Source organism: Syzygium oleosum, unplaced genomic scaffold (assembly GCF_021117445.2).
Source record: "Syzygium oleosum isolate NSW1041296 unplaced genomic scaffold, Sole_v2.1 Sole_v2.06, whole genome shotgun sequence".
Lineage (NCBI taxonomy): Eukaryota > Viridiplantae > Streptophyta > Magnoliopsida > Myrtales > Myrtaceae > Syzygium > Syzygium oleosum.
Genome location: NW_026607490.1, coordinates 5,434,761 through 5,450,156, shown reverse-complemented (window position 1 = coordinate 5,450,156; position 15,396 = coordinate 5,434,761). Strand labels below are relative to the sequence as shown.

The following is a 15,396-nucleotide window of genomic DNA, read 5'->3' as shown; positions in this document are numbered from 1 at the left end:
CCACACTATTTTTCTGACCATAAAAAACCCCAAATTGGTACACTTGTGACAAATTTACCCCGAACTATTTTTTTGACCACCAAAAACCCCAAACTGGTATACTTGTGCCAATTTTACCCCGAACTAATTTTTTAATATTATTTTTTATATTTTCGAATTTTTTTATTAATTTTTTTATTATTTTTTCTTTACTTTTTTTTTTCCTTTCTCTTCAACCTCTGGCCGGTCGCCGGACCGGCGACCGGGCAGAGGCGGAAGTCGGCGAAGTCGGTCGACCACTTGCGAGGCTCGACCTCGCCGGCGTTGGGCGAGGTCGGCCTCACCCGCACACGCGGCGGGTCGAGCCCTCACTGAGATCCGGCGAGGCCGACGCCCGGCCGACGAGACCGGCCCCCGCCGGATCCGGCGAGGCTTGACCTCGCCGTTGCGGGCGAGGCCGACCTCGCCCAACGCCGGCGAGGCTAACCTCGCCACAACGGCGAGGTCGAGCCTCGCCCGAGATCTGGCGGGCCGGCCCCACGGCCGGGCGAGGCCAACCTCGCCTAACGCCGGCGAGGTCGTGCCTCGCTAGCGCCGCCGGGGCCGGCCCCCGCAGATCTGGGCGAGGCTCGACCTCGCTGGTTGCAAGGCGAGGCCGACCTCGCCCAACGCCGGCGAGGTCGAGCCTCGCCAGTGGCCGGCGGGGCCGACCTCGCCGGCTTCCGCCTCTGGCCGGTCGCCGGTCCGGCGACCGGCCAGAGGTTGAAGAGAAAGGAAAAAAAAAAGTAAAGAAAAAATAAAAAATATCAAAAAATTCGAAAAATAAAAAATAATATTAAAAAATTAGTTTGGGGTAAAATTGTCACATATATACCAGTTTGGAGTTTTTGGCGGTCAAAAAAATAGTTCGGAGTAGATTTGTCACAAGTGTACCAGTTTGGGGTTTTTTATGGTCAAAAAAATAGTTTGGGGTAAAATTGTCACAAATGTACTAGTTTAGGGTTTTTCGTGGTATTAACCCTTCATTTTTTTTCAAATTCGTGGCAAATTTGCCACGAATTTCATTTCTACTAGCCTATTTTTCAAATTCGTGGCTAAATCCGTGGCTAATTTGCCACGGATTTAGCCACGAATTTGAAAAAAATTGCCCACACACGCCTAATTCATTTTTTTTCAAATTCGTGGCTAAATCCGTGACAATTCATTTTTACTAGCCTTAATCTTTACTTTCATACCTCAACCTTAATCTTTACTTTCATCATAATCCATGGAAATAGTAATGAAAGTTCAGGTATTTATAAAATACAAAATATGAAGAAAATATATCAAAAAGTGTATTTACTCTTATTATACCTTGGAACCTTACAAAGGATTTTTTTTTAAATATCATCTTTTTAAATAGATTAGCAACTTAGAACTTTTTAAAAACATTCATTATCAGTGGTTGAATACTATCAAATAGAATTTTAAAGAAATTGATTTATGTAATTTCATTGTAACAGTTGTCATCGCAAGTCTCCTTCCTGCATTTGTAAAACATTGTTAATGTCAGAACGTAAATGGACAAACTTCTCTATAACTTATTTAGTAAAAATAATCATTATGAAGGAAGAGAAAACTTTACCATGGTTTCTTCAAATGGCTCCGTGACGTTCTTATTTTACCATGATTGCCACGAATTGCCCACACACGCCGAATTTTTACTATATTAATTTCCGTGGCTAAATCCGTGGCTAATTAGCCACGGAAATTAAGTATCGCGGCATTTCCCTACTATATTTATTTCCGTGGCTAAATCAATGAAAAAACCTAGCCGTAGTATAAATAGGGCTCCAAAAAAAAAAATTCTGGGGCTACGCCCCCGAATCCCCCGTAACATTTGCTCGCTTACTCCAGCTTGGGCAAACCACCATAGAGATTTGTTCGTCACGTGGAGGGTTGGGGTCGCACAAAAAATATGTCGGGTCGAATGATGAACCGGATCGAGTACATAAAATTCAAGACATATTTTACAACTAATTTAGTCGCGGATTTAGCCACAAACAAAAAATAGTCGGGAAAGTCAAGCAAGAGTTTATTTTTGTGGCAAATTCCGTTGCAAATTAGCCACGGAAAATTTTTCGTCACAAATTCCGTCGCAAATTAGCCACGAAAAATTTTTCGTCACAAATTCCGTCGCAAATTTGCGACGAAAAATTTTTCATCGCAAATTAGCCACAGAAATTTTTTTATCACAAATTCCGTCTCAAATTAGCCACGGAAAATTTTTCGTCACAAATTAGTCACGGAAAATTTTTCGTCGCAAATTCCGTTGCAAATTATCCACGAATTTTTTTTCATCGCAAATTAGCGACGAATTTTTTTTTCTTCGCAAATTCCGTCGCAATTAGCGACGAATAATTTTTCGTCGCTAATTTTCCGTGGCTAAATCCTTATTTTTTTTGTAGTGATAGAAGCAAAGGAATGTACAAGTACATGAATATAATCAACGGACTAGGCAAAGACAAATTATCTTTTGAGATACTATGCTGAAGGATCTTACCAATAGAAGACGCAGAGACAACTATTCCTCTCCAGAGATCTCGGAGTTCATTAAATCTGAATTCTATATGGCGAATTGCTCCCGTGAATGCAACAAGAGTGGCGACATACAACGTGTGGAAGGAGACTACTGGGATAACCCATTGAGCACCCATGTGACAATGATTATTCAGAGGCTGCTTCATATGAACAACTACAGCATGACACAAGCATTCCTGTCAAAGCTATGCAAATGTCTAGACTGAAACTCTATCACTGCCCATGTGCCTCGTATACTTGCAATTTCTTATAGTGCTTGACAGTAGACGATTCTGTTGCAAAATTTCGTAGTAAGACAGAACAAGAATAATGACCCAAGCGAAGATGGAAACAAGATTCTTGTTATGCCTTTCTAGAAACATGCCATTCCACGGTGACTTCCAGTAAAAGGTGTAAACTAACCATCCTCCAATGCTCAGGACAAACACAACCCCACCCACAAGCACACGGCAGAAAATAATTCCACTAAAAAATGCAAACACGTCTACTGAGGCAGCTTTCCTCATTGCCTATGCAAGCACAAAAGTTCTCTTTTTATTCACCCTAATGAAGGGCGACCTCAATTGGATATATTAACACCTAAAGCTCCTATTTTCTTCTAATTTCCCACAGACAAAGGAATGGATTATCAACCTTTTCACCCACGAAAGTATATCATAAGGCGCCTATGAGTGCCAACAATCCTAATAGACTATCAACCGTATACCGGCAAAAAGGTTTTCTGTCTTTCATTTGCAAATAACAATGGATGAAAGATACTAAATAAGTAAAAACTTCAGAGTTCTTACAGGCTGCCCCAGCAAACCATGGCAAGAGAAACAATGGAAGACAGACATGCGACCTCATTGTTGGTAAACGCCTCCTGCAAAGTAAGCTATTTAGTGACACAAACTCTTTTATAAAGATACAGAGTACAGGATGTAAAAAGTTAAGACAAAGCATAAAATCACCAGAACAAAAATGTGTAGTCTGAAAGTGAAGAACATCATAATGCGACGCCCCCCCTTACTCGCGATTGACTGCAGATGCCTGCTTACCACCTCCTCTGTTTTTTTTCCCTCCCTCCCAACCTCCCTCCGTCCTCCCTCCATTTTTTTTCTTGGAGAAACCAACACATAGCATTCCCTCCCCACACACCCACCCACCTCCCCTGGCAGATGATATACTTCTTTGAACTTACTGCTGCAGGAGCAAACTCTAATGTCCCTGTCCTTTACACTTACTTGCCAAATATGAAATACAATTGGAATGCCTGTACTATACGACAGCTGAGCAGTAAACCAAATCCAACTGGACCTTCAATCCAAACTGGAATCACCACATGATCAAATTGTGTATTGGTCAGACACATCCAGATAATGAAGAAAGTAATAATGACAGCAAAACTGCAATGATAATTGATAACCTGCCCAAATGTAGCAAGACTGCCACCAATGCCTCCTTTTTATTTCAGCAAGTCAACGGACATCTGCATAAACCACATACCATGGTAATTGCTGCTTTCCCTTCTGACAATCATAAAACCACTAGGCTGAAAATGTGTAGGATATAAGATGCGCAAACAACCGTACCATAATTGATGGTACAAGGTTAAAGCTGGCAAAGACTTGAAACACAGGAATCCAGAAGCCGCTCCCTTTTGTCCGAGAAAATTTGTGAATCACAAAGGGAAGGATCGATCGGTAAAGAAGCCTGAGAGCATTAGACTACTAAGTTAAACAACGATAAAGATAAAAAGGACAACCCACCTCCAGTACACATTTCGAGGGTCGGAAGAATTAAATCAGAAACTGATCAAGACCATTTAATAAAGGCAGTGCCATTTGGCAACAAAGAGCGCAAAATCGTAGACAACACACTGACACCTTCTTAAACTTAGGACTTAGGATTAGATATTAGATAAATCTCTTCCGCTATCATTTTGCTGCACAATGGGCGTTAGCTCCTTTTCTGCTGTGAATAACTGTAACTGGTCGTTAAAAAAGAAAGAACTACTGCTGTGTAATCACAGAAAAGAAAGCAAGCCAGAAAAAATCGACCACTGTACCCCTACACCAGCTACTACAGTTGCTGGCTGCACTGCAATTCACCACCACTCTGCTGAACAATAACAGCACTCCTCCAAGTCATCGTTAAACAAATTTTCTGCAATCTTTCTCAAATCCTGTCTCATTCACACTAGCACCTCCAAAGTCCATTCTTGCAGCCCTTAGCCCAAAACCCATACTAAAGCACCACAAACAAAGTTTTTACTAACACCAACAGCTTAGAAATCATTTATCAAAGCTTCTAAATCCTTTCTCTCGTATTTTTTTCACCTCTTCTTGTCATCATCCTCCATGTTCTCATTGAGATGAAGCTGATCAGATTTGGAATTTGGATTGATTGCAGCGTCAAACCAATCTTAAAAAAAAGTGTTCAAGTTGGATATAATCGTACCAAATATGCATGCAAATATGCACTAGTTTATTTTCTGTCCTCATCTCCATTTCAACCCGGCAAACCAAATTGACTTTCCTAGGGTAGACACCTCATCACATTTCAGCTAAATTTAACTCCCGCACCTCCATCGAAAGGGTACCCAGATACTGATGTAGTCACCAATGAAGAGATAGTTTCCCCTGCTGAATGGTTTTTTTGGACAAGATTCAACCCATTTCAGGTGCAAAGAAATGGCCCAATTGTAAACAAAGAGTTACCATTCCTGTCCACTCAAATTCATTGGAGTCCACTCAACTTCATTGGAGTACAAATAAAGCAAATTCTGACAAAAGAAAAACCTAAACCAAACAAAAAAAGGAAAAATTCTCTTCATGACCCACTTCGAGACTGTGCTAAACATGTCCAGACAGCACCGTAATTCGCTTGGACAAAACCATCATAACCTCACCTTTTTCACCGATATAACCGGTGCTAACCGAAAAAGCTCATTTACTTTGCAAGCTAAAGGTTGAAAATTAGCTAATCACAGAGAAAACCCAGTTCAGGGTAGCAAAGAAACTGACGTATCATTGACGTGAAGCTACAAAGAAACTCACAAGATCAAGGACAGAACAGAAATGGCGACGGCAATGTAGTCGCTGGAACAGCCCCCTTCTTCCGCGCAGCCCGCCATCGAATCCTCGGACTAAGGAATCGAGCAAGAGATGATTCTAAATTCGTGTATCATCGGTTATGATTCTGACATCAACCATATGAAAGCATATGTAGGACTAAGGTGATGAAAATCTGGAACTGAGGGCGGTCTGCGAGCTCAAGAGCAGGACGTCCATTTTTGCGGTTAAGGCTTAGACCACAGAGGAAAATCTCACCTGAAATTTCTTGCCTTTTTAATATTAGCCCGAAAAAAGGAAGGAGATTTGCTTGTCATAATTAGTCTAGATGTTGACGTGATACAGGTGAGATCTAAGGAACCCGAATTTTGACTATGTATGTCTAGATTTTTTCGAAGGTTCACGTTGATCAGTTAAAGGAACATATAAACAAATTCATAGTGGTTGGTGCTTCTATGATTAATTTAGGATAAACAGCACCAAAGTTGGTAACTAGTGGTAAAGCGAGCGATACTATCTTCCGCGAGCCGACACAAGATCGAGGCGTGTCGTGAATGAACATGTTGTGCCTTGGGCATTCGTTACCTTGTGCGGGAATTACGATGACGAGCTTGTACACTTACTGGTTGACTAAGTACTTATGCATAAAACTAAATTCCGTAACAGACATGGACACTCACGATAACGCTTGAAAGGTTAACTACGTTGGTCTCCCTCCCTCCCCTCTCTTGATAGTTGAATAATTTTCACGCAAAATTAGAAGATGAGCATACAGTTTGCTAGAATAACATTTTTCAATAAAATGATACATGAGAATTTTCTCATTTTCAAAACCACTTTACAGTTCTAGAATCCCCATTAGTTGCTTTTTAATGCAGTTTCTCATGCTCATACCGGTCTACTCGATAGTCTTTCATCATAAGTTGCTCTCATCCGTAATTATTTTTTCGGTGATGCAAATACAATCTCGTCATATCGAACATAACGATGTCTCTACAAATAATACTTAAATGGGTTGCTCAAAATACCTCTTAAACTTACTAAAAACATATGATTTCATCTAAGTTAAGCATCTTGGAGGCATTGTTGAGTACATACAGGCTTGCGATTAATCTTGACACTCCTCATGACGTGCAAGCAAATCTTAGAAGTGGAACAAAACAACATGGGTAACCCACATTAGGCATCAACCAGTGGACTTACCATAGTAATAAATATGGTGAAAATAAGGAAGGTGACATGGCTTGGGCTCTTCAAGCTCCTCCACGATGCATATGAAACATAAATCTCCGTAGGCACGATCTATGTTTGCAAATTTAGAAGCTTCCAACAGTATGCTCGTGCGCCGCGGTCGATCAGGTTAAAGTATATCTCAAAGTGAGTCATAAGCCCATTTCTAACCCATATTTAATGGACTAAGTTATTATATGGATTTGTTATATTCAGTAAATTGGTTATAAATGGGTTTAGGACGGTAAATGCCAAGATAATATGGGTGTTAAATAAGTTGACAATTCACTTAGACCCAATCCACATTTATGGCTCTCTCTTTACTTTCTCACGTCATCACTTGATCTCACTTGCTCCCTCCGCGCTCTTACATTAGTTTGGGTATGAATTTTCCTAAATTTAGTTAAATATGAAAGTGTTTTAACAATATGAATTGAGTCTGGTTTGAGTCTCTAGATTTGTATTGCACGTGAATAGGTCAAAATGAGTCAATTTGAGTCGGACAATTTTCGACCCGACCCTCCCATTTGATGGGTCTAAGTCAAAGGAAACGTGCTCTTGACATGGAAATTGCAAGTGAATCAATCTAGAGTTACCTCAATTTTCACATGAAAGCATCCGAAAGTCAAGGAAGGAAGCCGAAAGCCGAAAGCCGAAACTTTGTTCTAGGTGTAAATTTCTATGTGGTTACTAATTTCTCAAATCGTTGGTAGTTTTCGCATTAGTATCTTTCGGTTTTCTTTTTTTATCTTTTTGAACGTGTTGGTGAAACAAGGGCCTATAGAATTGCCCACTTCAAACACTTAGACCCCATTCGGTTCAACTTTCCCAATGGGCTTTCGGCTTCCAAAGCCCTCTGGAGAAATGCTAAGGCATTTGGCAAGCCTTCCAGCTGTCTCAAACTACCCATACTAATTCTTTAATATTCCTATTTTGCCATCGTTGTTACTGTTCATCTTCTCTACGCAAGAGCGGCCGGTGAGGTCACATGACCCCGGTGACGCTCGCCTAGGGTTGCGCGACCTCGGGCGATGGCTGTAGCCCTCTGCTAGCTCTAGCTAAGGGTTTGCTTTTTTTTTTTTTTAATAAAAAAATAAACCCAAAGTCCTTTGCAAAAAAATTTTTGCCAAACACTACTTAGGGCAAAGTAACTTTACAAAGTATTTTTAACCAAACGCAATTTGCATTTTCCCAAAGCCCATTTGCAAAGCCGAACCAAACGGCGCCTTAGAAATATTAAGCCGAAAGAAAAAAGGAACACTAAGAAAATTAAGCCACACCGGTTAATATTTGATACTTCTTTTTTTTTTTTTGTTAAAAATATTTGATACTTCAGTCTCCAGCATTCCAGTGCTTCTATACCATGAAGATAACTACGGTGGCCTACATACTTCTTAGGCGGGTAATGACCAAGATCAATTCAGTACCATGAAGACATCTTCATTGACTAGCCAATCAAGATGCTTCACAGATATGAAAAACATTGCTTACACTTGGTCGAAAAGATGTCTGTCGACACATCGAAAGCAACAAATGCAGGATCAAAGTCATCAGTAATGTTCAAGGCAAGAAGTGATATGCCTTATTCTCCAGAGAATATGGCTTCGATGATTTCTCGACAGCCCTGAACTGCCAAAGAATTTGTATGGCGACCCTTCTATAAAATTGTTGCCCTAATTTAGCACTACGAAGTAATGAAAAATCTTTTTTTAACAGGAAAGAAAAAAGAATTGGGATACAGACATTTTTTCTATGATGCAAATTGAAGAGAATGGGAATGATGTCGGTGGGGTCCTGGTCCACTCGATGGCAAAAGTTACAAGATGGTGCCCAACAGCCATAAATGCAAGAACAACCAATAGGCGATAAGGCCCAAGCGAGCTCCGGGTCGACTCATCAAAATCCTGCCACCCGATACCCTGCATGGTTCACATGCAACCTATGTTTATTTCTGAGTGCTCTCCAAGCATTATTCCCACAAAAGCTCTCTCCAATTATGAAAAGAAAACTATTAAGTCTGCTCCTAGTGAAAAACAAAACATGCATTTGGCATACTGGCAAGGAAAGGTGTTTCCAGGCAAAACTACTTCAAAATCATCTCTTAGTAATTCTCCTCCATTGGATGATCTAAACATTCCAAAGGATAGCCAAGTAGAAAAACCAAAAACATCATATTCATTCCAGACAGCTCAAAGGGGTAGGCCTTCAAAACAGAGCACAAAATGCACGTTACTACTGCATTCAGATGTGAAAATTAATATAGAAATTGTTTAATGTGGTTAGTATTTGAAAACTATATCCTTCCCTCTCATTATCACCATCTGATTAAGCTTTTAGTCCTGATAAAAGAAGTTTTCATTGTGGAAAGAGAACTAAGAGTGTAAGCAAAAACGAATGCAAGTCAATCTAAGTTAAGGATCTAATCATATAGTTTTAAAAGCATCTAGATCTGACAGGAATCTTCCCTAATTTTGGTGTGCAACCTAAAGAGTTTATAAAGTAAAAGACTTAAACATATGCCATCGATCCGGTCTGCAACCAACTTCCCTTGTTTCGGAATAAGGCCTGATGTATTGAGGGACTTGAAAACATGACCTGCAATGGAGTTGTTTTACAATTTATACTTGGATTCCGGCCCTTCTTACTCTAGATAAATAAAAAATCAATACCTTTGTCTTCATCGGTTTCCTTGTTGCCGATTAAAGGATTCGACTCCGAGTCAATGCTGAGAGCAAGATGGTCTGCTGATCCTTTTCCCATAGTCTGCGCCAGAGCAGATGAAGGAACAGGAGGCATCTGACGGTTTTCCAACTGATACCTGCATAAGCATGAACAACTAATAATAATATGATACTGCTGACAACCAGCATATTGCAACCAGAATAGTTGGGATACTTGAAAGAATAAAAGAAGAAGAATACACTTTCAACACAGAAAGAGCCAAAGTAGGTCTGCGCTACATCAGTGAATTTCTTTTAAGATGAGTTGCCCCTGCCTAATTTAAGTTTCACAGGTTTTCGTTTTCTTCCTATACTGAGGTTCTAACCTAGAGGCTCCAAAGTCAGAGATGATTCGTACCGAGGCATCATCAAAAAAGGCAGAAATAATTATGAAACGGAAACAGCAATAAATCATGAGCCCAATGCCCAGCAAATCCAACCAGTATTCAGATGCAAAGAAATCTTTGACCATTCTGAAATGGAGGGCAGGAACAGCAGCTATAAAAATGGTTGTTCTTCAAACAATAACTAACATCTACCTACAGCATCGGCTAGAACAAGAAGGTAGCTCTCTGATGGTCTACTTAAGGAAAGAAAACGTAGCATCAAGGAAACATACCATGACCTTTTCTGGGAGTAGCTATGGGAGCTAAAACTCAAGGGAAGGAAACAAATACAAAATGAGACAATCTATTATCCATACAGAAATCTCCAGTCCTGCCTCCTAACAAATGGGAATGAGAAGAGGGCCTTCGATATGACCTTTTAATACCAAGATGCCCATTACTCGAATATAATAGCAAGATGCATGCCAAAATTTGTGGTTACTGTGCTCAGTAAAACCATGGTCCGAAAGCAGAATAATGTGGTTGGGTGGGGGGTGAGGGAACTGTATGAATAAACCAAAAAAGAAAAGATTACCACATCTTCAACTTCAGATATCTCTGAACCAGCAGGCAATGAAGGTGCTTCAAAAATGCTTCTCTCCCGGATGATCTCTGGTTGGGTACTTCTACCTTGAAGTGAATCTCCAAGCAATTTAACTTTACTCGATAACTCCTCCACAACCTTCTGGCTTCCTAACAACTTCATTTCAAGTTCTTGGGCTTCCGATTTAGAGTTTTCAAATTCCATAAGCACATTCACAATTTGCTTTTCTAAGGTTGCTAAAAGTCCCTTTAAGCTAGAAGTATTGTGGTCTCCAACTAACTCACTGCCACCAAACATATTTGTAATTTTCTCCAAAACAACTCTTAGCTCAGATAAATCTCTCTTCATCTTCTCTGAGTCTTCTTCATATCTCATACGTGTTTCAACTTCCTCCCGCAAATGCTTCTTTTCAAGAACCAGGTCAGCAAGGGTGGACTGTAGCTCTTGATTATCATGTGACAACAAACTTATTTGCCCTTGAGCTCTAGTAAGACTATCTACAATATAGAATAGCTTTATCACATGAGGAGAAATTTGGGGCTCTGTGTCTCCTCCTAACTCTTCAGAGGAGATTCTGACCCCATCGACCTTGTCCAAAAGTGCTGTCCGTTGGGATGGGGACACGAATGACCTTTCTGCTGCTAGAGAAACGAAAAAACAAATATATTATTAAGTGAGAATCGGCAGAGATTCATAGAAACAAAAGAAAAGCTTGACAATAAGATCATGACACAAGACTGCTCACCTTGTTGCTTCATCAACGAGTTACTGTGCACCTCTAAGAGTTCAACCTCTCTTTCCTTCAACTTGTCATAGTCAGCTTGACAGTCCTTGAGTTTAAGCCTCAGCTCACCACATGAATTTTGCAAAGTCTCTGCCTCAGTCTCCAGCTCAAAGACCCTATTTTGCTTCGTATCTCTGTCTTCTATGGCCTCCAGAGAAACTGCTTTCGCTTCTTTAAGTTCAGTTTCCAAAGTTTGTATCTTTGAAGTTGCCACCTCCCTTGTGCTCTGGAACTGCTTAATCAAAGCATGAACAGTTTGAACGGAAAATAACAAATCTCGAATAGGCTTGGCATGTTTGCTGCCATCAACCTTCTTTTGATGCCATTCTGCATTAATTATACTACTTTCTCTTTCTTCTGCATAAGATCTACCTGAGGCTTCCAGCTCGGCACTAGACAACTGCCCAAGAGAATTGCGCTCAACTTCTAGCAGTAATTTTGTGGTGGCATCAGTACAGGCAGATAATAAAGTCACGATGTCATCTTCCAACATGGCTACTGTATTTCCATGCTCTAGCTTGTACGTTTCCATATCTTGCTTCAGAGATCTCATGTCCTGAGACATAGCTTTTACATTATCACATCTTTCAAAAGAGCTGCCGGAATTTCATCTATAAATGTGGAAAAGCCTTCAAATTTGTCAACAAGAACTTTGTTTTTTAACTGAAAACCTTCTATGGTCCTTCTAAACAATGAAGAGATGTCTTCACCCACCATTCATCAGACCAGCTTCCATCTCAACACCCAGGCTATTGCTAAGTTCAACAGGGAGCTGTTTTATGGTGATGGGATCTCCCTGAGACATAGAAAGAGAAAAGCTACATAAGAAGCCTTTGCATAAACGGTCATCAGCAGTAAAGAAGCAGATATTCGACAATACCTCGTGGACAGTTTGCTTTTCTGCTGCTTCTAAATGTAAGGAAATATGTTGATCCTTTACTCTTTCAAGGATATCATTCATTCTCTACAAGCACTCCCATTTTTTCTCGAAGCAATCCTTGATGAGGGGAAACAACGTTTCGTTTTTCACAAGGGCATGCAACTCATTAAGGTAACTGACAAGTTCTAGAGACCCGCTCTCCAAACTGCCGTTCTTGCCAGCCATTTCTTCTAGACATGCATTCAACTTTGAATGGAGTGCTGATACCTCCTGGTTATATCTCTTGTTTTGATTCTCAAGCTCCAACACACTATTCTCAGCCTTTGACACTGCATCTTCCAATGATTTAATGCTTACAGAAACATCTGCCAGCTTGATTTCCTTGGTTGCAGATTCATCTTGCAGCTTCTTCAGCTCAGTCACCATATGGCTTCTCCCACCTTCTATATTATGGTTCTGCTCAGTTAATAAACCAACTTTCTTCTCCAGCTCCAATGATGCACCTTCTAGTGACTTTATCGTTCGTTGTGCATCTGCCAATTTGCCAGTCTGAATGGAGATCTCCTCCTTCAGTTTCTCTAGCTCCGTTTCGGAAGCAGCTCTACAGACTTGAGCTGCTTCCTTCTCATCGGTGAGTGCATTAACATCATTCTCTGCCCGTGACAATGCCTCTTCAAGGGACTTCTTGAGAGCACAAGCCTCAGTGAAGTTACTAGCTTGGGAAGAAGCTTCTTCAATGGCTTTCAGCAGCTCTTTTTCAACATTTTCCTTACTTGTTTCTAATTTCCCTCTTTTCTTCCACAGGCCTGAGGACATCAGCCCGTGCTGCTGACAACAAATCTTCCAGAGCATTGATAGATACTTTGGCTTCAACTAACTTGCTTTCTAAGTCAATGGCTTCTTCTTTCAACTTTTCAAATCCCTGCCTTTCCTCTTGCAACAATTTCAGATCAGCATGGGCTTCAGCTAACCTGCCAAATAAATCACTAGATTCCTCTCAAACTTTGGCCAACTCTTCTTCAGCAAGTTCCTTAGCCTCTTGACAGTCATTGAGGTACCCCGCCAGCCACTTTAACTTTTCCACAGGCTCTTCAAAGACTGTCTGCAGGAATATCGATACCATCAATGGACTCAATCACCGTCTGCGACATGTTATTACTCTCCAATAAAAACTGCTCGAGTTGATCCCGTTGATCTTTTAGGGCAACAAGATCCGCCTCCAACTTTGGTATGTGCTCAGTGTGAGTAGACATTCTGTTTATCTGATCCCTGGACTCAGTAACTGCAGATTCCTGCTGCTGTATCTCAAGCCTCAGTTTTTCAATTTCTGAGTTCTTCTCATCCAGAAGATGTTTCAAGTTTTCTCTATCTTGAACCAGTCCCTTTCCTTTCTTGACTGCCATAGATAACTTTTCTCTCAAAAGAGCAGATTTCTCTTCTGATCGTTCGAGATCTTTTTTCAAATGATCCTTTCCCTCTTTGAGTGTTTCAAGTTCTCTAGACAACAATTGCAACTGATATGAAAGATTATCAACCTTCTGAGATTTTTCCAGCAACTCTTCTTCAAGTACTTTCTCATATAGCATTACCTCCTGAACCCGCAAATATAACAGACTTTTAATTCTTTCAAATGATTCCAAATCAGCATGAGAAGGACCCAGCTCAGAAGTTCTCTGCTCCTTAACCATTTCAAAGCATCTTTCAATGAGAAGGTTGCAGTCAGAAAAGGACAGCCGTTGATAGACCCCAAGGTCTTCTTCAACTGAGATTCCAGAAGCTTTCACCAACAGCATGACCATTTGCTCCTTCTCCCATGACACTTGTTGCTCCTTTTTGACAATATCATCGTAGTCAAATGTTCAAACTGGGTATGCCAGGACCGCAGCCTTTGTAATCATATGCCCCACCGGCTGTCAAAAAGAATGCATATGCCCATATAGTCACCATGCTGAATGGAACCTGCAGTTACTTAGAGATGTCATGTAACTGAGCTCAATCCTGTATTGTGCTCAAAATACTTTAAAATTGCCTTGGCAATTACAAGAAACGCTTGACCAAGCTATCAATCAGACTTTCATGTGACTGGTGAACCAAATTAAGGGTCCTTCTCAGGGAAAGAGTGGGCTGTACAATTCTAAGCACTTCAAAACAAAAGGGGTGGAATCTGCAACACTTAACATATAATTCGATGTCTTCAAAATTCAAAGTTCACAAGGGAAAAAGATCAAAGCCTGGAACAACGGTTTGGAAGATGAATCTTAAACAACTATTCAAGACTGTACAGACCGCATATATTCGGAACAATCTATGCCCAAAGATGGAGATCCCTCGAAGACACTTGAAAAACAAAAGCGATGTTACCACACATGAGATAAATTATTATGTTTGCCCGAATAGAATGAAAGCAGAAAATGACTTTAAAAGAGACAATAATTTTTTTGGACTCATTGATAGAGATTTAAGAGTGCAAGCGAGAGAAGCCTCTTACCAAGGACATAATAAGAACCAATAGTATCAGCGGAACGCTGATCTCCACACAGCCACCAGCTTGAGGAAAACCATAACAGAAAAATGCTAAACCAACTGCAGCAACAGTTGGCGCAACCACCACAGGGTTTATCAGCCTGCAAAAGCAGAATCATATTACCCGGAAGCTCACAAATTTAGCTTTGATCCATAAAATTCTAAATGAAATTAAAAGAGAATTGTAGAAGCTGTATTAGGTTTCAGATCATAAAAGAGTTTCCTCAAAAAGATAACATTAAGAACTGCCCTTTAAATCAGTACACTGCAGTGCATCATTTGTAGATACAGAATTAGCTCTACAAGGGTAACTAAATATATGCGGCAACACTCATCTATAAAATCCAAATTACCTGATTAAGAGGGACATTAAACCCGCAAGCCCTAGAAAGCTTTGGAAAATTGAACCAACGATTATAGCACCTTGCAATTCCCTCATTATATGCCTAGACCTCTGCACATAATTGGACAGTACAAGTTAGCATAATTGCAAGAATTTCTACAGAAAACAAGAAAAAGACTGCCTGGGTTGCGCGTTCAACTTCATTTCCGTCAAGAGTAGCCTAGAGATCTTTTTTTTTTTTTTTTACCTAAAAAAGTACCGCTAGATATAAAAGACGATATCAAAAAAAACAAAAGAGACTAAGACAAGGTGACACATTGTCGTGCTTCCTGCTTATTCCATCAAGCTGATTCCTTGCATGCTCATTGTGATCA

General features: G+C 40.4%; 1 long non-coding RNA gene and 1 pseudogene across 1 annotated transcript; both read right to left on the bottom strand.

Moving 5' to 3' along the window:
- Window positions 1–2,445: 2,445 nt before the first annotated feature.
- Window positions 2,446–5,737, bottom strand: LOC115680200 (uncharacterized). The gene is made up of 5 exons (XR_008816888.1): window positions 5,598–5,737; window positions 4,131–4,251; window positions 3,965–4,027; window positions 3,783–3,867; window positions 2,446–3,421 (listed from the first exon to the last, which is right to left on the bottom strand). It is a non-coding gene; the product is annotated as an uncharacterized LOC115680200 (long non-coding RNA).
- A 3,057-nt stretch (window positions 5,738–8,794) lies between these two features.
- Window positions 8,795–14,015, bottom strand: LOC115680120 (trans-Golgi network-localized SYP41-interacting protein 1-like; annotated as a pseudogene).
- Window positions 14,016–15,396: the final 1,381 nt, after the last annotated feature.